This window comes from Protopterus annectens, chromosome 6.part1 (genome assembly GCF_019279795.1).
Source record: "Protopterus annectens isolate FY-2018-M chromosome 6.part1, PAN1.0, whole genome shotgun sequence".
Classification (NCBI taxonomy): Eukaryota; Metazoa; Chordata; order Ceratodontiformes; family Protopteridae; genus Protopterus; species Protopterus annectens.
Window position 1 is genome coordinate 273,406,735 of NC_056738.1, and position 26,751 is coordinate 273,433,485.

The 26,751-nt window shown below is 41.9% G+C and overlaps 1 protein-coding gene across 1 annotated transcript in view; it reads right to left on the minus strand.

Moving 5' to 3' along the window:
- Positions 1-26,751, minus strand: part of ORC2 (origin recognition complex subunit 2) — an 829,308-nt gene that overhangs the window by 355,993 nt on the left and 446,564 nt on the right. The gene's annotated exons all lie outside the window — the stretch shown is intronic.

The window sequence follows — 26,751 nt, forward strand, 5'->3', positions numbered from 1 at the left end:
CACACACACACACACAGACATACACACACACACAGACATACACACACACACAGACATACACACACACACACACACACACACACACACAGACATATACAGACATATACACACACACAGACATATACAGACATACACACACACACAGACACACACACAGACATATACACACACACACACACACAGACAGACACACACACACACACACACACACACACACACACACACACACACATGCACACACACTGACACACACACAAACACACAGACACACAGACACACACACACATACGTGCACACACACAGACATGCACACACAGACATGCACACACAGACATACACACACACACACACACACACACACACACACACACACACACACACACACACACACACACACACACACACAGACATACACACACACAGACATACACACATACACACACACACACACACAACAAATATGTTCCTGTCACATTAATCAAAAAGGGGTCCATCCTTGACAGGTCATTATGGATCTGGGTTCTTTCTACTAGTCAGAAAAGTAAGAAATCTGAATGTTATACTGAAATGTTTGCAAACCTGGTGAAAAATATGTACCCCTGACAATGCAGACAATGATGGGAATTATTGATTGCATGTGCGATTTATGGTTCATACCCACCAGTTCATCTCCTAGCAACAAGCAAGCACCTTATTTGTCAAAAACAAGAAAGAACTGGCACTTTCATTGCTAATAAGAGATGTGCTAGCATACACCAGCTCAATGTGCAGGGCTTTCCAATATGCAAAGCTGGGGGAAGAAGCCCAGTGACCTGAATTGGGGATGCAAGAGGGCATTCCTGTACCTTAAAAAGGGTTCTCTTACAGATCAACTGACAGGATAAGGAATTTGTGTGTTGTCTAACTGTGTGAACCTTCTTTGATAGATCTGATGATCAGGCTAAAATCAAAGAAGTAAGCCAGCAGGGTAGAAAGAAGCTGAGAATCACATCAGAAAATGTAAGAGAACATTGAGCCCTAGAGAACTTTCAAATCAAAAGAGGTCAGACTCCCAAAGTTAAAGTCAAGACATTATTGCCCACAGTAAGGAAGCACCACAGACCAAATCTGCAGCATTACTGCCTGTAACAAGACATTCTGCAGTAAGCAGTGGAGGCAGCTGCTCCTAGACAGGAGCGGACTATAACAACTAAGACCAGCAGGTGGCATCACCACATGGTGAAGAGAATGTAGCTGTTATTCCACTAAATGTTAATTTAGCAGCTGCAAACCTTTCCCCTTCTAAAGCCAAACAAATGGATTTACTGATCCTTTTAAGTTAATTAAAACAATTACATTAGGTACACCTGAGATGGGGTGTACCCTAAAGGGAGTGAAGCACAGTCACAAAAGAACACCAGAAGAATGAAGAGAAAGCATCTTTCAAGAAAAAGCTTCAAGGTGTGGGAAGATGCTTGACACTAGAAAGCGGTCAGAGGCAATCCCCATATACAAAGGCCTTAACCCCCCCCCCCCAGAAGCGGTGCTAACAAAACACCAACTAAAACTACAGAGAGGTCCAAGACCCCCCCCCAAAAGAAAAAAGAGCAGGGTTCTTGAAAGTGGGACAAAAAAGCAGTACTCTCAAAGGAACCACCTGACAAGGCAGAGCAGGATCTTGAATGCCGCCTTTCAGGTGGAAGAACAAACAGAAGATAGTCAAGGAAACCTTAATTACAAAAGTGGCCCAAGCACAGAGGCATGTTAAACTCGATAAGCACCTGTGACTGACTGAAAATGGTGGCAAATGGTACTGCTTTATCCAAACTGATAACAGCTTACAGTAAGCAGGTTCAAGAGACTGGAAGAGGGTCCTAATTCAGGCAGTGATGTGGTGCTGGCTGTCATCCAAATCACTGGCCATCCCTTGTCAAGAGCAGAGGAGTCACCTGTACTATCAAAAGACTAAGTCCAAATCTATATCCTACATGTCCATCACCAAGAGATGCTGAGAAGGAATTTAATCATTAGTCAACTTGTGACAAGACACAGTTACGGAGAACAAAAAAATGTACAGAACATTCTAATCTATTGAAAGGACATCATGTTTTTTCAACTTGCTAACCAAGCAAGAGTAGAGGAAGGACCATAATACCTATGGCAGCAAAAGGCTTTTTCTCGGAGGGCCTTACTTCCAGAGACTCAGTACAGCCATTGTACCTAGAGCAGCAAGAACTTCAGGAGAGGACTAAGGAAGGGCTGCAAATGACTGTCAGCATGCTCTCACCCAAAGGGATGACAGAGAAGTCTAAAAACTACACCATAGTGCCAGATAAACAATCACTATCTGGCAAGGAGGAAGTGGCCTTGTGTTCCCTTATGAGAAAAGATGCCATAATGCCCTATGATTCTATGACAATACAGCCACATGCCAAGCTGCGGGGGAGGGGACAGAATAAGTTTGTTTCCAAAAACAAATGGGCCAACAGCCCTCTTCCTCAGCTCCAAACAGTCAAAAGCAGACGCAACAGGAAGAGGGATCATTAATCCAAACCTAAAAGCAATCTAAACAAGCCATAAAAAGGTACTTTTCCCACCACTATCACATATATACACAAGCAAGCCACTGTCAGCAGAAAGGAAGACTATGGAACAAGAAGGCTAACTAAGGTTTTGCTTAGGGTACCCACCAATCCAGTGTTTGTGATACGGGAATCACAGAAGAGGAAATCCAATGACAGTGTCAGCCTTGTCCTTCTGTTCCATCTTCTTCAGTACAGCTTTAATATCTAGGCCAAAATAATATCTGATCAAACTGGGCCTTTCAGAGGTTGTAGTGGTATTTTTGACAAAACACAGGAAATGTATCCAGGTGCAGCTTATCTGGTGCCAGATTCTGTGGCTATACCAGCCACAGTATTGTGTACATGATACGTGGCAACGTTAGCAATCAAAGACATAGTTAGACAACTATAACTGAAATTTAAAGTCCCCATCAGGCAACCCCTTCCAGAGTCTGGTCGATGTGCAGCTACCAGCAGTCTCCAAAAACGCAGCAGCTATAGTTTAAGGTACTCGGGGAAAAAGGTGGAGAATGCATACTCCGGCTTAAGTCTGCCCATCACAGGATAGTCTTTATCTAGCAGATGCGCAAATGAGCTCTGTGGAGTAGCCATAAGAGGGGCATTCTGCTGTGGCCTACCTGTTCACAGACAGGTTGAAGGGCACTACTCTTACAGAAGGTCTAATTTTGAACAGATGGAAGACCTCCCCTTTGAGACAACTATAACAGCCACAAAAAAAATATGAGCAGGAATGAAACAGATGGAGCATTCTCTCACCTACAATTTTCAAAATCAGATCGGCAGATAAAACTTTATGACCTGACTCATCTCTATTAGACCTGAGCTCTTTTCAACTCTTTATCCTTATCTTTGTTCTACTGTCTTGCAAAAAAAGAGATCTTAAAAACATAAAAATGTGATTTAAATCATTACACACAAAACAAATATGTCTGCAGTATATTGTTTTGAATGACTATTCTCTCCAAAGGTTTAAACAGCAGATATGATTCCTAAAGGTCATATGTCAATACCCTCCAAAGAGGTTAAGTCTACTTATCCATCTCAACTTAAGATTTTTTTTCCTTGCAGGTTGTGTCAACTGTTTATTGATGAACAAAAAGCATTAGGCTGTCTGAGGTAGAAATTTTAGACACTAAAGAAAGGTGAGGGGTAGAAGTAAAAGTTTGCAAGAGTTCCAAAATACTCAATGCAATCACAAGTGACTGCAGAAGAAAGGTTTGCATTAGCTTCTGAAGACAGTACTACTTAAAATAAAATTTAAATCCGGGGATCCAGTGAAACCGAAAACCTTCAGGAACTATTCCAATGCTAACTTCTCTCTCTAAGTAAAACCCTGGCTAAATTCCAAACACCCCAAACCCAGTAAACACCATAACATATGCAGAGCTATTTACAAAATCTCTGTACAGCCATAATGACAGCTGTATACAGTGAGCTGTGCCCACTCTTATTAAGAACAAGGCAAACTCAAAAAGCAAGCCACCCTTGTGGAATTACAATTTCAATCAGTTATACAACAAAAGAAAAAGAATCTTGGCCAAACAAAGGAGGAGCAAAGCCATACATACATACTAAAAGCACCGTGAGCAATCTAAACAGGCAGCTAAGAGGGTTACTTAATACTGCAAAAGTTAAATTTGAAGAAAAAGAGTTTCTCAGGCAAAGAACAACTACAAAGCTTTCTACAGCTATGTGCATAACCTCAGGGGAACTACACAGCAATGAGCAGAACTAATTGTAAATGGCATCACCCAGACTGAACCGGAGGCCACTGCCAACATTTTGGTTGACAGGTTCAGCTCACATTCCTCCCCCAACATCCCCATAACAGCCCAAATGAAATATTGCACACCCCCCACCATTACTTGATAACAGGTCCATCAGTGCACTTTCCAGTGTCAAAATCACTGCATCAATGGGCAATGATAACTTCCCAGGAGTTTTAATAAATTGCATGAAACATGACCTATCCAGTCTATTGAATCAATTTTCAAGTGGAGCTTTCAGTCAGGTTTTGTACCAAAGGAACAGAAGATAGCTGCAGTCATTCTGCTTCACAAAGGAGGTCCAACCACTGCTCGGGGTAACTACAGGCCCATAAGTCTTACAAGCCTCAAATGTAAGGCCATGGAAAGATTCATCATGGATATGATAAATGAGGAGATCGGTAACCTGCAAACACTGGACCTATCACAGTTTGGCTTTGTTAAAAGAAGGTCATACCTATTAAATCTAGTGGACTTTTTGAGAGAGTCACCAAAACAATGGATGAAGGTTAGACTGTGCACACAGCTTACAAAGACCTGGCCAAGGCTTTTGATACAATACCCCAACTAAGGCATCATAGACAAGCTCACTAATTTAGGTATAAACCCTTTTATTACCCACTGGATAGCCAACTGGCTCACTGATAGGACCCAGGAGGTCAAACTAGGTGAGGCCACCTCCACTACAAGGCCAATCAGTAGCAGAGTCCTGCAGGGCTTAATACTGGACCCACACCTTTTTGGCATCTATTTCTCTGAAATGTTAGCAAATGCCGAACGTTTATGACTAACTAAGTTTACAAATGATTGCAAGCTGGGTGTTCTTATCAACTCCACTGCAGACATTAGCATTCTTCCAGAAGGTTCATCTCTGATTAAGAAATGCTGCCAAAGCCATGGTCTTAAACTCAGTGTTAAGAAATGCATAACTGTACCCTATGGGAAGTCAACCATGCCAGCTAATTACCATGTTAATAATATGTCCATAGTTGACCCAGAGGTCAGGGATCTGGGTAAGCACATAGACAGTAGCCTTACCTTTGACCACCACCTGGCCACAGAGTTGAGAAAATCCTTTTCTGTTTCCCAACTTATAAGTAAGGACATGGCATCCAGGTCCAAAGAGGTCATTATCCCACTGTACTCCACCCTTATCCCTCCAATCATAATGCACCCTTTGACATCTACCTGACCAGGCATATACAGCGGGTCTATATTAAATCAGCGAATGCTTAAAATAGTGAACGCTGATTTATCGACCCTTTAAGAGTGAAAACTGACAATCTCAAATTCAAGGAACAGCAATTTTTTTCCCAGGGAAAAAAATCACTGTTCCACCAAAAAAAAAAAGTTCAAAACGCAAAACAAAGTGGGAAGCTTCATCCCCCCACTGTGCCCACCATATCCCCCGCCAACCTAATTATACCAACTCCGAGACTGCACCACAGTGGAGGAAATGGCAAAGTCCCAAAAACTGTCCAGCGATTTTCTTTTTCCCTGAGAAAAAAATCGCTTTTCACTGTCTTCAGGATTGTCAGCATTCGCTCTTAAAAGGTCGATAAATCAGCTTTTGCTATTTTAAGCGTTCACTGATTTAATATAGACCCTATGCAGCAACTAGAGCAACCTCAGAGGTTTCTTACAAAAAGAATACAAACTTGTCTTATGCAGATGGCCTTAAAGCCCTTTCTCTCCACTCAGTCTCCTATACACTGCTAAGGTGTGAACTATGTCTGGCTTACAAGGCATCTGGAAACCCCACACTTATGAATCTCCTACATATTCGTAAGTCAAACAGTACCAGAAATACAAGGTTGAGGGACCTGAATTTTGTCTGTGATTTAAACAGAACATGTTCGAGAGACAGATGAGTCCCAGGGACTGCCCCTCCTATGGGAAAGGTTTCCCATCCATGTAAAGGAGAGTTTGTCTCTTACCCAATTTAAGTGCATCCTAGACCAGTGAATGGGCAATAGGAAATTTACACCTGGTCTGCCACCCATGTCTCTTAGGGACAGAGGTAATTTATAAATGCCTGGCCTTCAATGTCCTATCTGAATACAGGACAGTATTTTTCTTTCAGGAAAACTTGGCTAGGCTTAGAAAGGCCCCCCAACCCGGGTCTTTAGCCTAGAAACAATCTATGAATCCATGAATCTGTTAGATATGCCTTTTTCTCAACTGAACATGAATTGCAAGTGTAGTTTAGTTGATCTATAGGGACATATTAAACTTGATGGAAACTGCCATATTATTTAGTACTATGTATCAGTTTTTGTTTGTTTTATTGCCATTATTTTTAAGATGTACAACATGAAGAAGTTAGGCCACCACAGCAGACGTGATCATTTCTTCTTTCATGGTATGCACTTCTCTGAGGAAGGCTAGTGTTCTAACCATGCAATAAACCAGTTTTCTGGGAAGGGGTCAAACCACTGCAGAGTGAGATATTTCTGTATTTTTCAGGTTGCACTAGCAACGTTAATTGAGGTGTGTGAGCAGCTGCAACAGGGAGATGGACAGAGACAGTATGCTTTAAGTTAAAATGTAATGCTGGTCTGCTATGACAGGCCAGTGTTTTGCAGGTTATCCACTGCAGGATATTCTGAGGCTGCAGGTGTTAGCAGAAATGACGTTTTGATGTACTACATTTTTGGAACATCTGAACTCTTGAAGCGGTTTTATTTAAAACAAGGAAGATTCTAGGCAAATTATCTTCTACTGCTTTCTTGATCACATTTGCTAAAAGGTCTCCAGATATGAATAGCAGGGAAGTATACAAGGCTGCTTTGGATGATTATGGGAAAAAAATACATCCCGTGGTAGATGATGACATAATTCAGCATCTGACTAGTTACTAAGAACAACAAATGAACACCAAAAAAAAATCTGTAACTGCTAGAGGCGTCTCAGTAAAGAGGCAAATGAGCTAAACAAAAACACAAGGTCACCACCACAGCTATGAAATGTAAAGTCTTCCTTTAATTGAAGTATTAAAACCAGTTAAGTAGATAAAATAAAAACCTCTAGGCTTAGTTCAAAGTACGATAAGCGCTTTCAGTAGGGTTGCCTTCTTCAGATCGTGAATAATTTGAGTTTGGTGAACTAGATATAGTGGTATTAACCAATCATTTTTTTTTTTTGTAAGACACACCTTCATGTTATCCAATCAAATTGTATCCAATAGTCTGAATGAAAAGTGAACAAGCCCCTAGGATTTAGCCAACAGTTATTTTTCAGTATTGGTTTTAAAGGAACCATTCCGTATATAACTGGATATATCTATGTGCCTTTAGATTCATTATCCACAAGTTTCTGTGTGATTCTGTGCATCACCTCCTCTTGTATTCTCAGGTAAACGTTCTATAGCTTGGAAACAAAACATATGTGTGGGGATGGCTAAGATGTCTCCAGCTAGACTGTTTTTGCTGTCTAAATGCGAAATATCCCTTGCATGTCTTAAAACCCTGCCTTTAAAATGCCGGTCTATTTTCCCCACATAAAAAGCTTGGCACTGTTGACAGGTCACCAGGTAAACTAAATGTTGACTATTGCAGGTAGCTGAAACTCGAAAATCATAAACTGTTCGAGTGATAGGACGTATAAAGGAATTATTAGTGTCAATATATTGACATGCTTTACATCTTCCGCATTTACGTGTACCTTGTCTCAGTTTGTTATTCTTATTAGGAAAACTATCCTTGTTACAAAGTAACCTTTTAATGTTCTTATTTTTTAACACAAACTTGGGATGCTCCCCCACATTATCTAAACTATACATATTATGTAGCCCAGGCAGGTATGACCCTGACCTTGAGCAGTATCCTACCTTCACCAAGAGTGATGCCACAATACAGAGATAAGATGATCAGCTTTAACAATTGGCTTAAACACTGGTGTCATTCAAAGGGGATCCAGTATCTGTCTGCCTGGGATGACATGCTGGACAAGCCACGCTGCTTCGCAAGGGACGGCTTGCACCTGTCACCCCTGGGATTCCGGATATTGGCAAAGGCTCTTGCCACCCCATAGTGCCTTTTTAGGCAAGGCTCAAATTCTAAACCTACCACCCTAGAACACAAAAAAGGAAAAAAACTAAGGGTAATGCTGCTCAATGCCAGAAGTCTAAATCTCAAAATGCACGCACTCGAGGCCCTTCTCAGTATGGAGAACATCGATGTCTGTGCTGTGACAGAAACCTGGTTCAAGGCTCCTGAGAGCACCCCAGCGCTATCAGGTTTTACCTCATATCATGCGTTCCGGCCCCAAAATCCGGACAATACCAAGAAACCAAAAAAAAAATATCCATATTCATCAAGGACACCCACACCTCAAGACTGGTGGCAACGCACGATGCATCGGAGACCATCCAGGTGCAATTAACCATAGGCAAGACTGCTCTGCAAATTGTAGCATGTTACAGGCCACCCTCACAAACTCAGGAACCTCACATGGCCTTCCTGAAAACACTAGAGGGGATAAATGTATCACCAAACACCATCATACTAGGTGACTTCAATTACCCTAATATAGACTGGGAACACTACTCAAGCCCAAACACCCTAGCCCAAAAGTTCCTGGAATTCATAAACTCAAATGCCATGGAACAACTAGTCACCATCCCACAAGAGGAGATAACATACTTGATCTCATCATCACGAACATGGGAGCACAATGTTCAACACCGGAAGTATACCCCTCACTGGTGAGATCAGATCACAAACTAATCTCGCTGGAGGTCCTCATTCCACCCCACCTGAAATAAAAGACCACAGTAAAGAACTTCTCAAAAGCAGACTTCACACTTCTAAAGACTAGTGTGGTCTCCTTTAAGGCCCCGAGTGAGGAAAACAGTACTCAAGCCGCTGAATCACTTACAAACACCTTCTACCAGCACCTGCAGGACTGCATGGATAAGGCAATCCCAAACAAAACAAAGACTCTTAGTACCAAAGGCAAGCGTCCAGTCTGGTGGACCCCAGCCATAAACAAACTCTACAATAAAAGGAGGAAGCTACTATAAGATAGAGCAAAATCCTTAAAAGGTAAGACACCCTTGATCACTATAAGTAAAGAACTAAGAGCTCTCATAAAATCATCCAAAGCAAATTTGAGAGAAAAATAGCTAAAGACTCAAAAGACAATCATAAGGCCTTCTTTAGCTGTGTTAGAAACCTAGGAGGAAACTCCCAGATATGCTCAGAACTAGTTCAAAATGATGTGAAGATTACTGATCCTACAGACATTGCCAACATACTGGCTGACAGGTTCAGTGCAAACTTCTCCCTCCCCAAAGGAGAGATATCTATACCAAGCGATTGCAGCCCCCAAACATCTCCAGCCCAAGTGAGAACTGCTCTCTCCAAAGCAAAAAACACAGCATCCATGGGACCTGATGGTGTCCCCGGCTGTGTGCTCCACGAACTCAATGAGGAATTAAAACCCACAGCTAGGACAGCTGTTTAATCAAAGTCTTACCTCTGGATACATACCCAGGGAGTGGCGCACTGCAACTGTGGTCCCACTTCACAAAGGCGGTGCCTCCACCGACCCTGGAAATTACCGGCCCATTAGCTTGACAAGCCTTATCTGCAAAGCCATGGAGAGGATCATAATGGACCTCATAAATAAAGACATAGGGAATTTGCAGACTTTGGATCCAACCCAGTTTGGCTTTGTCAAAGGCAGATCATGCCTTTTAAACTTGGTTGACTTCTTCAAACAGTCACCAAAGCCATTGATGAGGAAAGGCAGTCCATACAGCCTACCTTGATCTGGCTAAGGCCTTGATACAATACCCCACTCGGGTATCATTGAAAAACTCATCAGCTTAAATGTTAACCCATACATCACAAGATGGGTTGCAAACTGGCTGAGTGACAGAACCCACAGGGTCAGAGTTGCTGGCGCCATGTCAGACTCAAAGCCTGTCACAAGTGGTGTCCCACAGGGCTCAGTCCTGGGCCCACTCTTGTTTGGCATCTACTTTTCCAGTACAAGCAAACACAGGAGGGTTATGGCTGACAAAGTTTGCAGATGACTGCAAACTGGGCGCCATAGTAGAAAACACATCTGACACAGATATCCTTCAGAAGGGTCTCACAGAAACGGATAACTGGTGCCAGAGCCACGGCCTGAAGTTAAATGCCAAAATGCATAGTCATACCCTTTGGGAAAAACAAGGTTACCCTAGCTACCAAATAGGTGGCAATCCACTGAGCACAGAAGAAGTTATCAGGGACCTGGGGACCCAGGTTGATAGTAGTCTGTCATTCGACACCCATGTAGCTAAAGTAGTTAGGAAGACCTTCTACATTGCCCACCTTATCATGAAGGGATTCTCATCTAGATCAAGGGAGGTCATAGTCTCCCTTTACTCATCACTCATCAGACCAATGATTGAGTACAATGCCCCATTCGGATGTATCTGACCCGACACTTGCAGCAGCTGGAGAGGCCACAAAGTTCCTCACCAAAAGGATAAAGGGTCTCAAAAATCTGTCCTATGCTGCCCGACTGAAAGAACTCCAGCTCTATTCAGTCGCACGCTTGCTCAGAGGTGACCTTTGCCTAACATACAAGGCCATGTCAAACCCAGATTTGATGAATATGCTTCACCTCAAAAATCTAGATCCATCAGAGCCACAAGGGGAGACTTAAACCTCGACACGGCTATTAATAGGACGTGCTGGAGGGATAGATTCATCACCCAAAGACTCCCTATGCTGTGGAACAAAATCCCGGTACATGTGAGGCAGAGCACCTCGCTGGCCTTGTTCAAGAGAAATCTTGACCAATGGATGGGAGATCGCAGATATACCCCAGGGATTACCTCAGTGTCACTGCTCGACAGAGGCACAGCAAAATAATGGGTATAGTTCCCCATACTAAAGGGGTGGCGTAAGCCACAAAACGATGGGCTAGGCTTGTAAATGCCCTCGGGCAGATAGCCTAGTATGAACCTATGAACCTATGAACAATGTTTTTGATTTTCTCATCCTCCATTAGGATCGGCCAAAATTTCTTGATGATGTCACAGATCGGTTTATTATCTAAACTATACATAAGTACACAATTCATCTAGTTCGTTCCTTTTTGTTTACTGTCATTATTTACATTTGCTCCCATCAATGTACCTGATCTACGAAAATATGGAACGTCCTTTGGTAGATCTCAGTAAACCTGGCTCAGTTCTCAAAGTAAGTTCCTTATCCCTGTATACTCTGAGAAAAAAGTGGCGCCAATGGAAGTCATTTTTACAATATGACACAACAGGAAAAGGAAGCATTAATGCAACTCAAAGGAAGAGAAGATATTGTAATAAAGCCAGCCAACTAGGGAGGAGCCATTGTAGTAATGGATGCCGAATGGTATAGACAAAAAATGTTGTTGATGTTGCAGGATGTATGTTATAAGTAAAAGTATGCAGGAAAGGATGACCGTACAAGTTCAGGATACCATATATGAATTATTGATAGAGAGAAGAATAACAAAAGAACTTTTTGACTTTTATGAGGTAGCCAATCCAATGATTCCAGCAATAAGTGGGCTACCTAAAATTCATAAGGACCCTGTGAATCCCCCACTTCGACCTATTGTTGCGGGAAGAGGATTGGTGACCGAAACCTTGTCCATATTTGTTGAAAGCGAGTTAAAACAACTACTAGCAAGAGTCGACATGGTAATTAAAGATACAGGTAGTTTCTTGAAGAAACTGTTTGAGAAGACACAAATAATGGGATCCATTGCAGAGTTGCTACTGGTGAGTTATGGATGTCAGCAACTTATTCACAGTTATTCCACATGAATATGGAATTGAAGCCATTAGAGATCTTTCTTCCAGCATGGGATACAAAGCAGACTTGGTTTGTTGCTTGCGTGATTTAATACTGGGTAACAACATATATAGCAATACAGGTTACCTACAAACATGGAGAGTGGTCATGGGCATCCCGTGTGCAAACAGTTATTCTAACCTGGTACTTGCACACTGGGAAACAAGGAAGGTGCTGAATGAAACCAACCCCTGGGTCCACAATGTATTTTACTACGGACGTTTCGTGGACAATATTTTTATGCTGAGGAAAGGCAGAGAAGAGGAGTCATTATTGTTCACAGAATATCTTAATACATCGACTGAATTTTTAAAGTTCATTGTAAACCATTCAAAGAAAGAAGTAGAATTCCTAGATGTTAACTTCTACTATGAACCTGACCAAGGTTTAAACACTGGTATTCATAGAAAGAGTACCTGGAAAAAAACACTACTTACATAGAAGTAGCATGCATCCAGGGTTTACTTTCAAGAATGTCATGAAAAATCAGATGGTTCAACTGTCAACATTGTGTACAGAAGAGGACACCTTTGATAAGGAATGTATGCTGCTACATGTACATCTGCAAGACAGAGGCTACAGGGATAAGGAACGTACTTTGAGAACTGAACCAGGTTTATTGAGCTCTACCAAAGGACGTCCATATTTTCGTAGAGCAGATACATTGGTAGGAGAAAATGTAAATAATGACAGTAAACAAAAAGGAACACACCAGACGAATTGTATACTTACGTATAGTACACATAATAAACAGATCTATGACATCATCAAGAAATTTTGGCCGATCCAAAGAGGAAGAGAAAATCAAATATTGTGGGGGAACATCCCAAGTTTGTGTTCAAAAATAAGAACATTAAAAGGTTACTTTGTAACAAGGATGGTTTTCCTAATAAGAATAAACTGAGACTGATACATATCAGTGTATAGCTACATCAAATCTACATATTTATATATGCACTATATGTATTTTAAATATATTAAATATATATGCATTATCTAGACACACAAATACATATATTTATACGAATGCACACACTTATTTGATATCCAGGTGTATGTAATTAAACATACAAACACACACACACACATATATATATATATATATATATATATATATATATATATATATATATATATATATATATATATATATATATATATATATATATATATATATATATATAAACAGGTCAAGACAGCGAACACTTTTTTAGTGATATAAATAACAGCGATTGCTCATATGAACAAACATTCTTCTTAATGGTGTTTTAGCCAGCTGCATTTTGGCTGAGATCACATTACAGAGAGTTCGGGGAATTTGCTCTTGCTCAGCTGTTATGCAATCTCTGAGTTGGTATGTGTAATTAGCAGGGGGTGTGGGGTAATGCCCCCCCCCCAATAAATAATTAGTTTTATTATTTGCTCTAAATTGATCTTATGGTACTGTCTGTAATAACTTTAATGTAATAACTTTAACAGATCCTGTGGAATAAAGCTGATTCGGAGAGCTGAGGGCCTTGATAAGAGTAAGTATCTTCTTTGTATTTATGTGCTTGTATCTGTCCTTGTCCTAGATGCTTTGCACTTTTATCCCTCAACACTGCTCCCTAAGAACAGTCTGAAGAACTTGTGGTGACTGACTGTTTTGCAGATGAAGGGGGGACCTGGATTTTGGGATCTTTCATGTCTCCAGCCAGGTGAAGAGACCTGAATTAGGGATCTTTCATGTCTCCAGCCAGGGGAGGAAGAGACCTGGATTTAGGGATCTTTTGTGTTGCCATCAAGTGAGTTCTTTTTTGACAAATCCCAGAACTAAAATTTGAAAAGATAAAGGCTGCTGGTGCTGGGACCAAAGTGACCTCAGATACTACTGTATCTTGTGTGGAGTCTTGCCAGAGGTATCAAGAGAATAATAGATGCCATAAGACCAAGAATCCCAAATTAATCCCTTGCAGAGACTGAAGTCTGGGTAAAAATCCTTAAAATAGATCTAGATAAAGATCCATTTTTTCCCTGTGGAAGAAAATCTCTTGACTAAGATGTCTAGTAGGCACCTATGTACACAGTCCTGTGCGCTGGAGTCAACAGACATTTCTGAAGGTTCTCTTGGAATTCCAACTCATGCAAGAGATGTCTCACCCAAAGCAGAGATTCCTGGCACTTTCAAAAAAGACTCTGCAAAGATGAGGAAGTCATCTAAATATGGAATATGGAAAAATTGGGATACCCTGTAGCCTGCAATGAACTTTAACTGGAGTTAGGGCATTTTGTGAAACTTGGAGCTGTGGACATTCCAAAGGGTAAGGCAGAGAACTACAGGGTTGTTTGGGTCTGGATCACAATAAGAAACACCTAAAATATGGATGAATATGAATGTGATAAGACTAGATTTAAAATATATTTATAAGAAAATTTAAATGAGGAATAAGGGGTAAACAGGTTGTTAAGTAACTGAATTTTGAACAAGAGAACTATTACAAATTGGTTCAGGAAAGAAAGAGGCAGAACTGCTCTCCATGCATTTTCTTTATTTTTTTTTGGCTTCTGTGATGACTGTCTACTGGCCCAGCAATCAAGGAGCCTCAATCCTCACCACCAGCACCAGTGATGGTCATCCATATAGGGAAAGGATAATAAATACACACAGTAAAGTACAATTTCTCTTAACAGCACACAGAGATCACAGTCTGGGGCCGGTTTCTCCCTTTCTCTCCAGATCCCCAATAAGACTCCCCACTGGCACAGCTACGGGGTCCAGATATCAGATATAGTGGGCAAGCTAAAACCTCCAGCACCCTCTCTGTCCAACCAGTGCTTCATGTCCCTGTCCAGGTAGCTGACACACACACACACACACACACACACACACACACACACACACACACACACACACACACACTTACTTTCAGATAAGAGTTATATACAACCACACAGACACTCCTGGGGAAGGCTGGCACAGCTTCTCCAGCTGTGCCCCTTTTATCCAGACTATACAGTAGAAATCACTGCCACCACCCACTAATATTTATCAGCTACCAAAATGCCCTTATGAAAGGGTGTCCAGTTATACTGTGCAATATTATTATTCAAATGGTAAGTGCAACTGAACAGTCAAGACTTAATTGGAGTGGCTTGGCCAGCATCACTATATACATGCAATGTACTCTCGAGCTTAAATTATCTCTACACAAAACAGCCACAGTTGAAAGGTTTAAAATATTTAATAATAAATAATAAAAACTCAAGACAATACTTCTTACTACACAGTGCTAGTCAAGAGTTCAGACACAGGAAAATACATAAAATAATACACTAGAATAGCTCTGACATCAGTACAGAAAACAACTGTCTAATCATCCTATTTCCTTGCTATTTCTAACAGAAAACACAGTTCTAAAATAAACTTACATATAGAACTCAGGCAGTGCTGGTGATGTTGGATGTTCTCAAGACAAATGCTAAATACTCTCTCATTCTTTATGCCCTTAAATTGATAACACAGTACCACTGATTCGTTTCAGATTACATCATTTGTTTCTGGTTCCCATGCTAACAGTAACTCAGAGGTTAATAGCCCTTCTGATTTTGCAGCTGGTGAGGAAGCCAGAGCAATAAAAGAAATTATACATGCAAATTCTAGCCATTAACTCCAACCTCAAAACAGACATCTTGGTTCAGAGTTTTGACATCAGATAATTTCACAATGCTTGACTTATCAGCTTTGTTACAGCACAGTACACTGTTGTTACATTTTTTGCAGTTCCACATCTAACAACATTTTCCTCCATTTAAAAAAACAAGCCTGTGGCTTATATTAATATTTACAAATGACAGAATTATCTACAAATTCTATCTAGGCTGGCAACATTCACCTATCTTCACAGATACCCCCCCCCCCCTGGAAAACTGAAGCTAGTTTTTCAAGTGACCTTTGAGAAACTTTACTTAAGAGGGTTAAGGTCTATCTGAGTATATCGTACCCCATTCCCTGTCTTGAGAGCCCATCTGCATTGGCATTGCTAATCCCACTGCGGTGTTGCACTGACACATCATATGCTTGCAACCCTAGGCTCCATCTTAGCAACTTGGCATTTTGCTGGCTGGCTCTGTTTACCCATGTTAGGGGATTGTGATCTGTCACTACAGTGAATTTTCTTCCATACAGATAAGGCTGAAGTTACTGTAGTGTCCACACTATGGATAGACATTTCTTTTCGACAGCTGCATAGCATTCCTTCATGGGTTGGAACCTACGACTGAGATAAACCACTGGGTGTTCTTCTCCCGTTGAAGAAATCTGGCTAAGTACAGCTTCCACCCCATGATTTGAAGCATCCACCTGCACAACAAATTCCTTGCTGTAATCTGGATTGGCCAACACAGGGGGTCCTCCCAAAGCTTCCTTAAGCTCCTGGAATGCCTGCTCACATGTTGGGGTCCACACTACCTTATTTGGCCTGTTTTTCCTTGTCAGGTCTGTGAGAGGAGCAGCTATGGTACTATAACTTGGGATGAACTTTCTGTAGTATCCTGCTGTCCCTAAGAATGCCCTCACCTGCCTTTTGGTAAGAGGTGCAGGCCATGCCTGAATGGCTTCTACTTTGGCAGGTTCTGGCCTGATCTTACCCACTCTCCACTCTATGCCCCAGGTAGGAGACCTCTGCCATACCCACCTGTCATTTGCTGGGCTTAATGGTCAATCCTGCCCTCTGTAGTCTGCCCAGCACCTCCCGGACATGCTGAAGGTGCTCTTGCCAGGAATGGCTGTAGATAGCAATATCATCTAGATAAGCAAGGGCAAACCCTCCTGCTAGGATGTGATCCACCAGCCTCTGAAAAGTTGCTGGAGCATTTTTCATCCCAAAAGGCATCTTTGTGAACTCATACAAGCCGAAAGGAGTCACAAAGGCTGACTTCTCTTTAGCACTGGGAGTCAAGGGCACCTGCCAGTAACCCTTGTTAAGATCAATGGTTGTAAGATACTTAGCCCCACCCAGCTGCTCTAGGGCCTCATCTGTCCTAGGCATGAGGAAACCATCTGACTCTGTGTGACTATTTAATTTCCTGTAGTCGACACAGAACTTGATGCTGCCATCCTTCTTTGGCACCATCACCAATGGGGAGGCCGAGGGACTGTTGGACTCTTGAATTACCCCCAATTCCAACACCTCCTGTATCTGCTCCCACAGAGTCTGTTTGACTCTCTCAGGCACACTATAACAGGCCTGCCTAATAGGCCCTTGGGGTCCTGTATCCACCTGCTGCTGTACCAGGTGGGTGCACCCTGTTTTCCCAGTGAACATGTCCCCAAACTCCTGTAACACTGCCTGGATTTCTCAAACTTGGGTAGGAGACAGCTGGTGGGAAACTGCTATCCCTCCCACTGAGGTGTCTATCCGAGCCTCACTGATATCAGTCACCAGATCTCTCTCAGACTTCTCCTGCAAGCTACTGCAAATACTCAGCATAAGAGCCTCCCTATCATGGTAAGGTTTAATCATGTTAACATGGCACTACTTGTGCTCCTGCCACCTGCCTAGAGGTTCTACCATGTAGTTAACATCACTTCCCTTTCTTACCACCTTGTAGGGTCCCTCCCAAGCTGCTTGCAGCTTGTTGTGTCTGACAGGAATGAGAACCATTACCTGCTTGCCCTACAGCATACTCTCTAGCTCGAGCATCCCTGTCATAACATACATTTTTCTCTTGTTGGGCTTCTGCCAGGTTCTCTTGGGCCAAGCCCATGAATTCCCTGAGCCCTGCCCTGAGGTTTAGGACATATGCCATAACTCACCTTCCCACTCATCTCAAATTAAATCTGGAGGTCTCCTCACCCTATGCCCATACAGCAACTCAAAGGGTGAAAAACCTGTGAATTCCTGGAGAACCTCTCTGTAAGCAAACAACAGATGGGGAAAATATTTGTCCCACTCACTCTTAAACTGGTCTGCAAATGCAGGTAGCATAGACTTGATTGTAGAGTTTAACCTCTCGACAAGAGAATTAGTCTGGGGATGGTGGGGGTGGTCTTCAGATGCTTCACCCCCTCAGTACTTCCACAGACAAGCCAGCCAGCAGGTCTGACATGAAATTGGCACCTCTGTCAGTCCGTATTTCTTTTGGGAAACCTACCCTGCTGAAAATCTCTAACAAAGCATTTGCCACCTTTTCTGCCTCAATAGAGGACAAAGCCACTGCCTCAGGGTATTTTGTAGCATAATCTACTACCACTAGGATATACTTCTTCCCTGTAGAACTTGGGGTACTCAGAGGCCCCACAATATCCATAGCTACCCTCTGAAATGGCTCCTCAATAACAGGCAAAGGCATCAAAGGGGCTTTCACCATGTCTCCTGCCTTGCCTACCTTTTGGTACTGCTCACAGGTCTTACAGTACCCTATTACATCTCTGGAAACTCCAGGCCAATAGAAGTTCTGCATAATACATCTCTTTGTATGTTTTTTACCCATATAACCTGCAAAGGGGATATCATGGCCTAAGGCTAGAAGCGTCAGATGGTAGGATCTTGGCACTACCAACTGCAGTATGCTCTCACCTTCTAGCCCTCCCTCAGGGGTCCACTCTCTATGCAGTAACCCTTTGTCCCAGTATACAGATTCCCCCCTTCCCTTGAGAATCAGGTCCCTCACTAGCTACCTGCCTCAGGCCTTGCAATGTAGGGTCTGAGAAGTTGAGCCTGTCTCAACTCTCATTGTAACCCTTTCCAGCTCCCATTCCACAGGAAATCTGGCATCCTCTGACAGTGGTGCCTCACTGTCAGCCTGGGTATTACTACTCACCTCTACCTTTGCAGCCACTTTGTCCAAGGCAACATCGGTACTCACAAGCAGCTGTGGCTCACCCTCAGTCTCACTGCTACAGAGTAGCTCCCTCCCTGAAGTAACTATCTCACCAGTCCTGGCTACAAGTATGCAGTCTGTCGGGGTCTCGCCCAGGCTACCAGACCCACATGATTGTCTCCTAGCCTGATTGTGTGTAAATGCATAAGCACATGGTACTACCTCATCCAAATCCTTCACTATCAGGACATCTGCAGGATGGTAGTTCAGTACCCTTGTTGTCTCAAGACAACCTACTACTGGCATTTTGTCTTCCCCACTTACTGGCTCTCGCAACTTTTGTTCCCCACCTTGCCTCCATGGACATCTGTATGCCACATGGTCCCATTGGTTGCATTCAAAACATTTAACCCTAGGTCCTGGATGTGTACCTGGACTAGTGGCTTCCCCTGCTACTGACAGATTCTGTTGGTGCAGTCTGGGCTGCCCACCATGGGTTCCTTTACACCCATGAGCAGTACTGGGGGTCCCTTTTCTGTGCAGGGATGCCCTGCTTGCTAGGTATTGGTCTCCCTTCTTTCCCAACTCATCTGAAGTAGCACATTGTCTATCAGCTAACCAGATCCTCGTGTCCTCAGACAAAGTGCTAAGGGCTTGTTCCCTCACCAAAACATCTGCCAGCCCTTCAAAAGTGGTGACCTGATATCCACTCATCCACCTATGAAAATAAGTGCTCAGTTCGGCAACATACTCACACACACTTTCATCTGCCTTGCGTCTATGCTCAAAGAACTTTTTCCTATATGTTTCAGGTGTTGGCTTAAATAATTCTAACAAACAGTTCTTAACAATAGTATAATTAAAACAGTCAATGCCATACATTCTAGACAACACAGTTACAGCTTTACCATTGAGTAAGGGGGTCAGGAACCATACCCAGAGCCTTTGGTCAACATCATACTGTTTACATACCCTCTCAAGCATATGAATGAAACTATCAGAATTATCGCCCTCAAGCTGCGGAAGAAATTTACTGACATTTTGTACTTCTGGGGTCTGGTTACTCCCTTCTCCGTTACCTCCATGACTCTGGCAAAGAGTCAGCATCTCCTTTTCATGCTGCCTCTGCCCTTCCTTTTCCTCAGCTTCCAGGCAAAGCAGTTTCTCATTCTCCTCAGGCTGCAAACGTCACAGTTTCTCATTGCCCTCACTCGCCAGATGCCTCAGTCTCTCAGCTGCTTCTATTTCCAAACGTCTGGCCTCCGACCAAGTCTCTTTAGCTCCACATGGATTTTTAAGTCCTCTGCAGAAAGATGAGCTGTCCATTCTCTGAGTGTGGTACATCTCCATTGCCTGTCTGATTGTCCTCCTGGCTGCTGTTTTCTGAAGCAGCTGTGACCAAAGCTGCAATCATGTCTGCCTTAGTTAGGTTTCCATGCACCAGTCCCCTAGCCTGGCACATCTCAGCCAGGTGGCTCCCTGTCAGCTTTCCGTACTCCTCTGGTGACATGCTGCCTGCTCTCCCTGACTAACTAAGCTAACAAAAGAAATAAAACAATTGTGATCTGAACTCTGAGTATTCACTGCGTAGCTGATTTAGAGTACAAAAACACCTTCAGTGATCATTGTATACAAGCTACAGGAATTAACACTACCCACACCACTACAAGCAAATTAGTATTTGCTAACCATTTAATACGTGGTGTAGATATCCCACCACTGCCAAACAATTAATATGTGACACCCGTCCACTGGCCCAGCAATCAAGGAGCCTCAATCCTCACCACCAACACCAGTGAGGGGCATCCATATAGGGAAAGGACAATAAATTCATACACAGTAAACTACAATTTCCCTTAACAGCACACACAGATCACAGTCAGTCAGTCTGGGGCTGGTTTCTCCCTTTCTCTCCAGATCTCCAATAAGACTCCCCACTGGCACAGCTATAGGGTCCAGATCTCAGCCTGGTGGTCAAGCTAAAACCTCCAGCACCCTCTCTGTCCAAGCAGTGCTTTGGGTCCCTGCCCAAGTAGCTGACACACACACACTTTGAGATAAGAGTTATATACAACCACACAGATACTCCTGGGGAAGTCTGGCACAGCTTCTCCAGCGTCGCCCCTTTTACCTAGACTATACGGTAGAAATCACTGCCACCACCCTCTAATATTTGTCAACTACCAAAAGGCCCTTATAAAAGGGTGTCCAATTATACTGTGCAATACTATTATCCAAATGGCAAGTACAACTGAACAGTCAAGGCTTACTGGAGTGGCTTGGCCAGTATCACTATATACATGCAATGTACTCTAGAGCTTAAATTATCTTTACACAAAACTGCCACAGTTGAAAGGTTTAAAATATGTAATAACAAATAATAAAAACATAAGACAATAATTCGTACTACACAGTGCTAGTCAAGAGTTCAGACGCAGGAAAATGTATAAAATAATACAGTAGAATAGTTCTGACATCAGTACAGAAAACAACTGTCTAATCTTCCTATTTCCTAGCTATTTCTAAAAGAAAATACAGTTCTAAAATAAGCTTACATATAGAACATAGGCAGTGCTGGTGATGTTGGATGCTCTCAAGACAAATCCTCCCTTGCTTTCATTCTTTCTGTCCTTAAATTGATAACACAGTACCACTGATTCATTTCAGATGACATCATTTCTTTCTGGTTCCCAGGCTAACAGAAACTCGGACGTTAATGGCCCTTTTGATCTTGGAGCTGGTCAGGAAGCCAGAGTAATAAAAGAAATTATATGTACAAATCTCGGCTCCGAGTTTTGACATCAAACAATTTCATAATGCTTGACTTATCAGCTTTGTTACAGCAGAGTGCACTGTTGTTACATTTTTGCAGTTCCACATCTAACAGCATTTTCTTCCATTTAAGAGAACAAGCCTGTGGCTTACATTAATATTTACAAATGACAGAATTATCTATAAATTACATCTAGCTAGGCTGGCAGCCTTCACCTATCTTCACAGCTCCAAAAACATCCATGAATAAAAACCCTTCCCAAACTGGAAAGGGGGAACTCTCTCCTACAAGACAGTCTTGCACAAACAAATGATTGGTGCTCGAGTCATGGCCTTAAACTCAATGCAAAAAAAAAGTATTATCATTCTTTTCAGTAAGGGGGGGGTTGCTGTGAACTACCACATCAATAGCAACAACTTAAGTACGCATTCAGTGGTGAGAAACCTGGGCACATAGGCTGACAGTGGCCTTACCTTTGACCACCATGTCTCCACAGTGGTAAGAAGGGCATTCTATATTGCTCATTTCATAAGTAAGGGCACTGCCTCCAGAAAAAAAGAAGTTATAACCTCCCTGAATTCTTCCCTCATCAGGCCAATAATAGAGTACAATGCCCCTTTTGGTATGTACCTTTCTAAGCACATCCTGCAATTGGAGAGACTACAAAAGTTCCTCACAAGGAAAATTCTAGGTCTTCAACATTTGTCCTATGGGGACCGTCTGAAATCACTGTCACTTTATTCTGTTTCATACAGACTACTCACAGGCGATCTCAGTCTTGTATACAAGGCAGTCTCTGACCCAGCATTTTTGGAAATGCTGCATATCCATAAGTCAAATGGTACACTGGTTACTCACACCAAAGACCTTAAACTGGAATGTGACATTAATAAAACCTGCAGAAGGGACAGATTTGTCTTCCAGAGGTTCACCTTTGGAACGGACACCCACTTCATGAAAACAGAGCACCTCACTGGCCCTCCTCAAATGCAATCTGGACTGGATGGGTGACCGTAAATTCACCCCGGGGGTTCTACCTGTGTCCCTTTTGGACAGGGTCAATAGCTGCTGACCATGGAAATAAGGGTAAGAACTTGGCTAGGCTTGCAAGGGCCCTAGGGCCATTAGCCTAGCAGCTTCCTATGATTCTATGATCCATTACTCCCTGAGACGACATGTGTTGTAGGACAGGGGGAACTAGATAATTTCGATCTGCTGGATGAGAAATAACTCCCTGGAAGAAGGAACATCTTCATTCTGTAACCTTGTTGAATGATCTTCAGAGTCCATTTGTCTGACACTATCTGTTGTTTGATGGAGACAAACAGATTGAGACCTTTTGGAAGAAATAAGAGACTGTCAAGGCTGGGTGGGGTGGAAGGACATGGACCCTTATAAAGTCATTGACTTGCTTGAGTGTCCTTTGTTCTGTAGAGTTCCTGCTTTCTTTTTGGAACTTCCTTGCTATTGTTTTTTTTAATGTTATCAGACTGCAGTGGTGGTGCTGCGGTAGCGTTGTCGCCTCACAGTAAGACATTGTCCTGTCCGATTCTCAGCTAGAGCGTCTTCTGTGTGGAGACATGCATGAATGGGCGTACCTTCATTGAAGGTTGTGCGTCAGGGCCGGCAACTCGGCACGTAAAAATCTACTGCCAATCATTAGCGGACCGGAGTTCCGCTGTGGCAACCCCTAACCAGGAAAAGCCGAAGACACAACATCAGCATTTTACTGAGAATGTTTATTTTGTTTCTATCCAAAACTGTAGTGAGTTAGAGAATACATCATAAAATTTGGAAAAGGAAGGATGGAAAATCTAAGATTCCCAGAATCAGTTGAGCAATCCCACCACATTTTTATAACTTCTGCAACAAAGGGTCCAAACACTTACTTTCTATCCCAAAGGAGAATTCAAAATCTTATTTTTTTACATTATCAGGGAGGTTTTAATGTTGCAGCCAGGCAAGTACCAGAGGCCAAAGTATGGAAGAAGTATCAACAGACTCAAACACACTTTAAACAATTAGTGACCTGTTAAACTGAAGAAACTAAACCATTCAAAGCAGATTTTTCATTACAAGAAGGCAATGTAGATAAAACATTCCTAATACGTTCACAATTAGTCAGAATTAACTTTAACGAGTCTGATAATTCAGAATTATGAAAATTAAAGCTGCAGAAAAATATGCTATTTTCCTATACTTATTTTACCATCCTTGTTAGAAAGGGAAGACTTGGAATTAACCAAATGTTTAGCAGCAGTAGGATTAACTAAAGCTATACCTGCTGGGCCAGATCTGGAATGAGCATGTACAAAGTTCCTCAATCTTTTAAGTTTTGATAATATATCTCCTTTCTTAGGAGCAGAAGGCTGAATATTAGGGAAGCTACAGGCTTTGACAAATACATTCTCAAATGCTGACAGCACTGAGGGGACTGGTGAAGTTTCTGGAAATTCCATTTATAACAGGTCATAATATTTACTGACAGGGAAACCTCACTGTTCTCCCACTGAAAACACTGCCACATTCAAGACAGTCTCCGAGAAACAGAATCCCTCACAGGGAGATTAGATAGCATGCTCTCCTCTAAGTTTGAATCAGAAATATAAGGAGAAAACACTTCATCTATGCCTTCAGCTTCCTGTTCAGATTCAGAATCTTAAATCTCTTCAGGAAAAGAGGATTTTTTTCCATTTTTTTTACCAGAAAACACCTTTAAGAAGGCTCAACAGCCTGAACAAGACCATGAGACAGACCTAATAAACTACTCCCATAAAGAGGGACTTGTGCAGTTTTCCGTTTCTTTTTGACAGGAAAATTGGGGGCAAACGCAAAAAATATATATATATATATATATATATATATATATATATATATATATATATATATATATATATATATATATATATTAATGGTGGCAGCAGCAGCTTCCCCAGGGATGAGCACAACATTCATACTATACAAATGAATCTTCCCTGCCCCTTCTCCCATAACTAACAGGAGTGGCTTCTTTGTTGCCTGCTGAGAGGACACAAACAGCCACAGAGGATATGGTTGACCTCTGGTCCATAGTGGCTGTAGGTATCCAGGGGAAAAGGATGAGTGGTCTGAGGGAACTAGCTTTTACCATACCCACCTGTGGCTGAGGCAAACTGCTAGTCTACTGTGGTGGCAAAAGCTGCTTGCTTAACTTTTTCTTTTTGTGGCTGGAAGAAGGAACAACTGTGGTACCAGTAGACTGTTCCATGGTGAAGGCGAAAATGGTACGTCCTTCCTGGGGAAGCTAAACAGCACAAGTCAGTAAAAATTCAAAGTCCCAAAAAGTAAATTCGTTCCAATAAAAACAACATAGTAAAAAGCATTTTAATACACTTTTCCAACCCCAAAAGTACAAGTAACACAATTTACCCACAGATAAAAATAGTTTAAGAATGTTTTTAAAAACTTTTAAACTGACTAGAAAAAAAGTGCGCTCTCATTTAAAAGTACAGTTAAGTCTCATGAGTCAGTTAAAACACAAATTCCTAATAAAAAAAGCAACTTTCCTAACCAGGAAACCTGTCCCTTGGGAAACTCAGTTCAAGCTAACAGTTTGATCTTTTAGTATAAAACTCATTGAATACATGTTTTACAAATACATTTTTCAACACAAGCATCTGTATAAATCAGTTTGATATACGAATGACATATAACTCTTTACAAAATTCCAGCTAGCTCTGCTGCCATATGTTACACATCCACTGCCCCATCTCTCCTGGCACAGCTGGCAATACCTCACATTTTCACAGGCAGTATAGCAAGTGCTTCATGCTCATCAACAAATTCTATATTGCTACCGTACAATAATTCAACATGTGACAGGTACAAGTATTTACTGAATTTGGAGGCTGCCTTCTCACTATAAAACATATTCGGTAAGCGTACACATACAGCACCTTCACTAAACCAACTTACAATTACATTATTAATAGAACACACCCACTAGACACAGACTCCAATTTAAGGCTCACTGAGACTGTATCTACCCATGGAAATGTTTTAGCAATAGGTGACTACTGTCAGAGATATGGACCCTATCATATCAAAGCTAGATAACAGAGTGACAGTAGCCATCTTTCTGAAGCCAGAATTCAGGACATAAGATGGGCTCTTAGATCCTTCCATCCAGATAAATACAATTATGGCCTGATATTGTTTCACTTTAGGGTGAATGACCTTAGTCACTCTAACTAAAGGAACATCCAGCAGGACAACTGGAGCTTCCAATGCATGTGCAATACTCCATCATGGGGGTAAATGACCTTGGGCACTTTACGCAAAGGGACATGCAGAAGTATATGGCTGAGCTTGCTGTGTATGTGTCAGTGTCTTGAATAGTATTCTAACATCACATAGAATGATCCTGAGGTTCAAAGACAAGGCAACTGGCTTTAATAATTGGGCTATGTAGCTGATGTCATTCTAGGAGGGGATGTGGTATGCGTCAGCTTGTAATAAGATGACTGGCAAAGCTCCATACTTTGCAAAGGATAATCTGGGCCTCCCTTACCAAGACCATTACATTATGGTTAAGACCTTTCTGTCCCCTACAATGTATTTTTTAAAGTAGAGTCCATCTGATGTATTTTCTAACCTAGGAAATTCTAATTTGGAATGCATTAAAGTGGCTCTTCTCAATGTCATGAGTCTTTACAAAATGCCTGAAATTGAGACTCTCCTGCAACATAAAAATATTTAAAAATGTCTAGTTATAGTCAAAGAAATGAAAACACACCCTAATCCTAGGTTTAGTACCTGCAGCATTTTTCATGGGAGGAGTACCGGTATTTGCCGAGCATATCATCACATCATAGGGAATTCCTTGGTACACCAAATGTGAATACCTAGATGTGCAAATCACATTAAACAAAATCATTTACCACTTTGTAGCTAGCTACAGAACATCACTATGTCCCCTTCTCAGCACAACAGCTATCTTAACGGGTCTACTTATAAATTTTGAACCCTCAAAA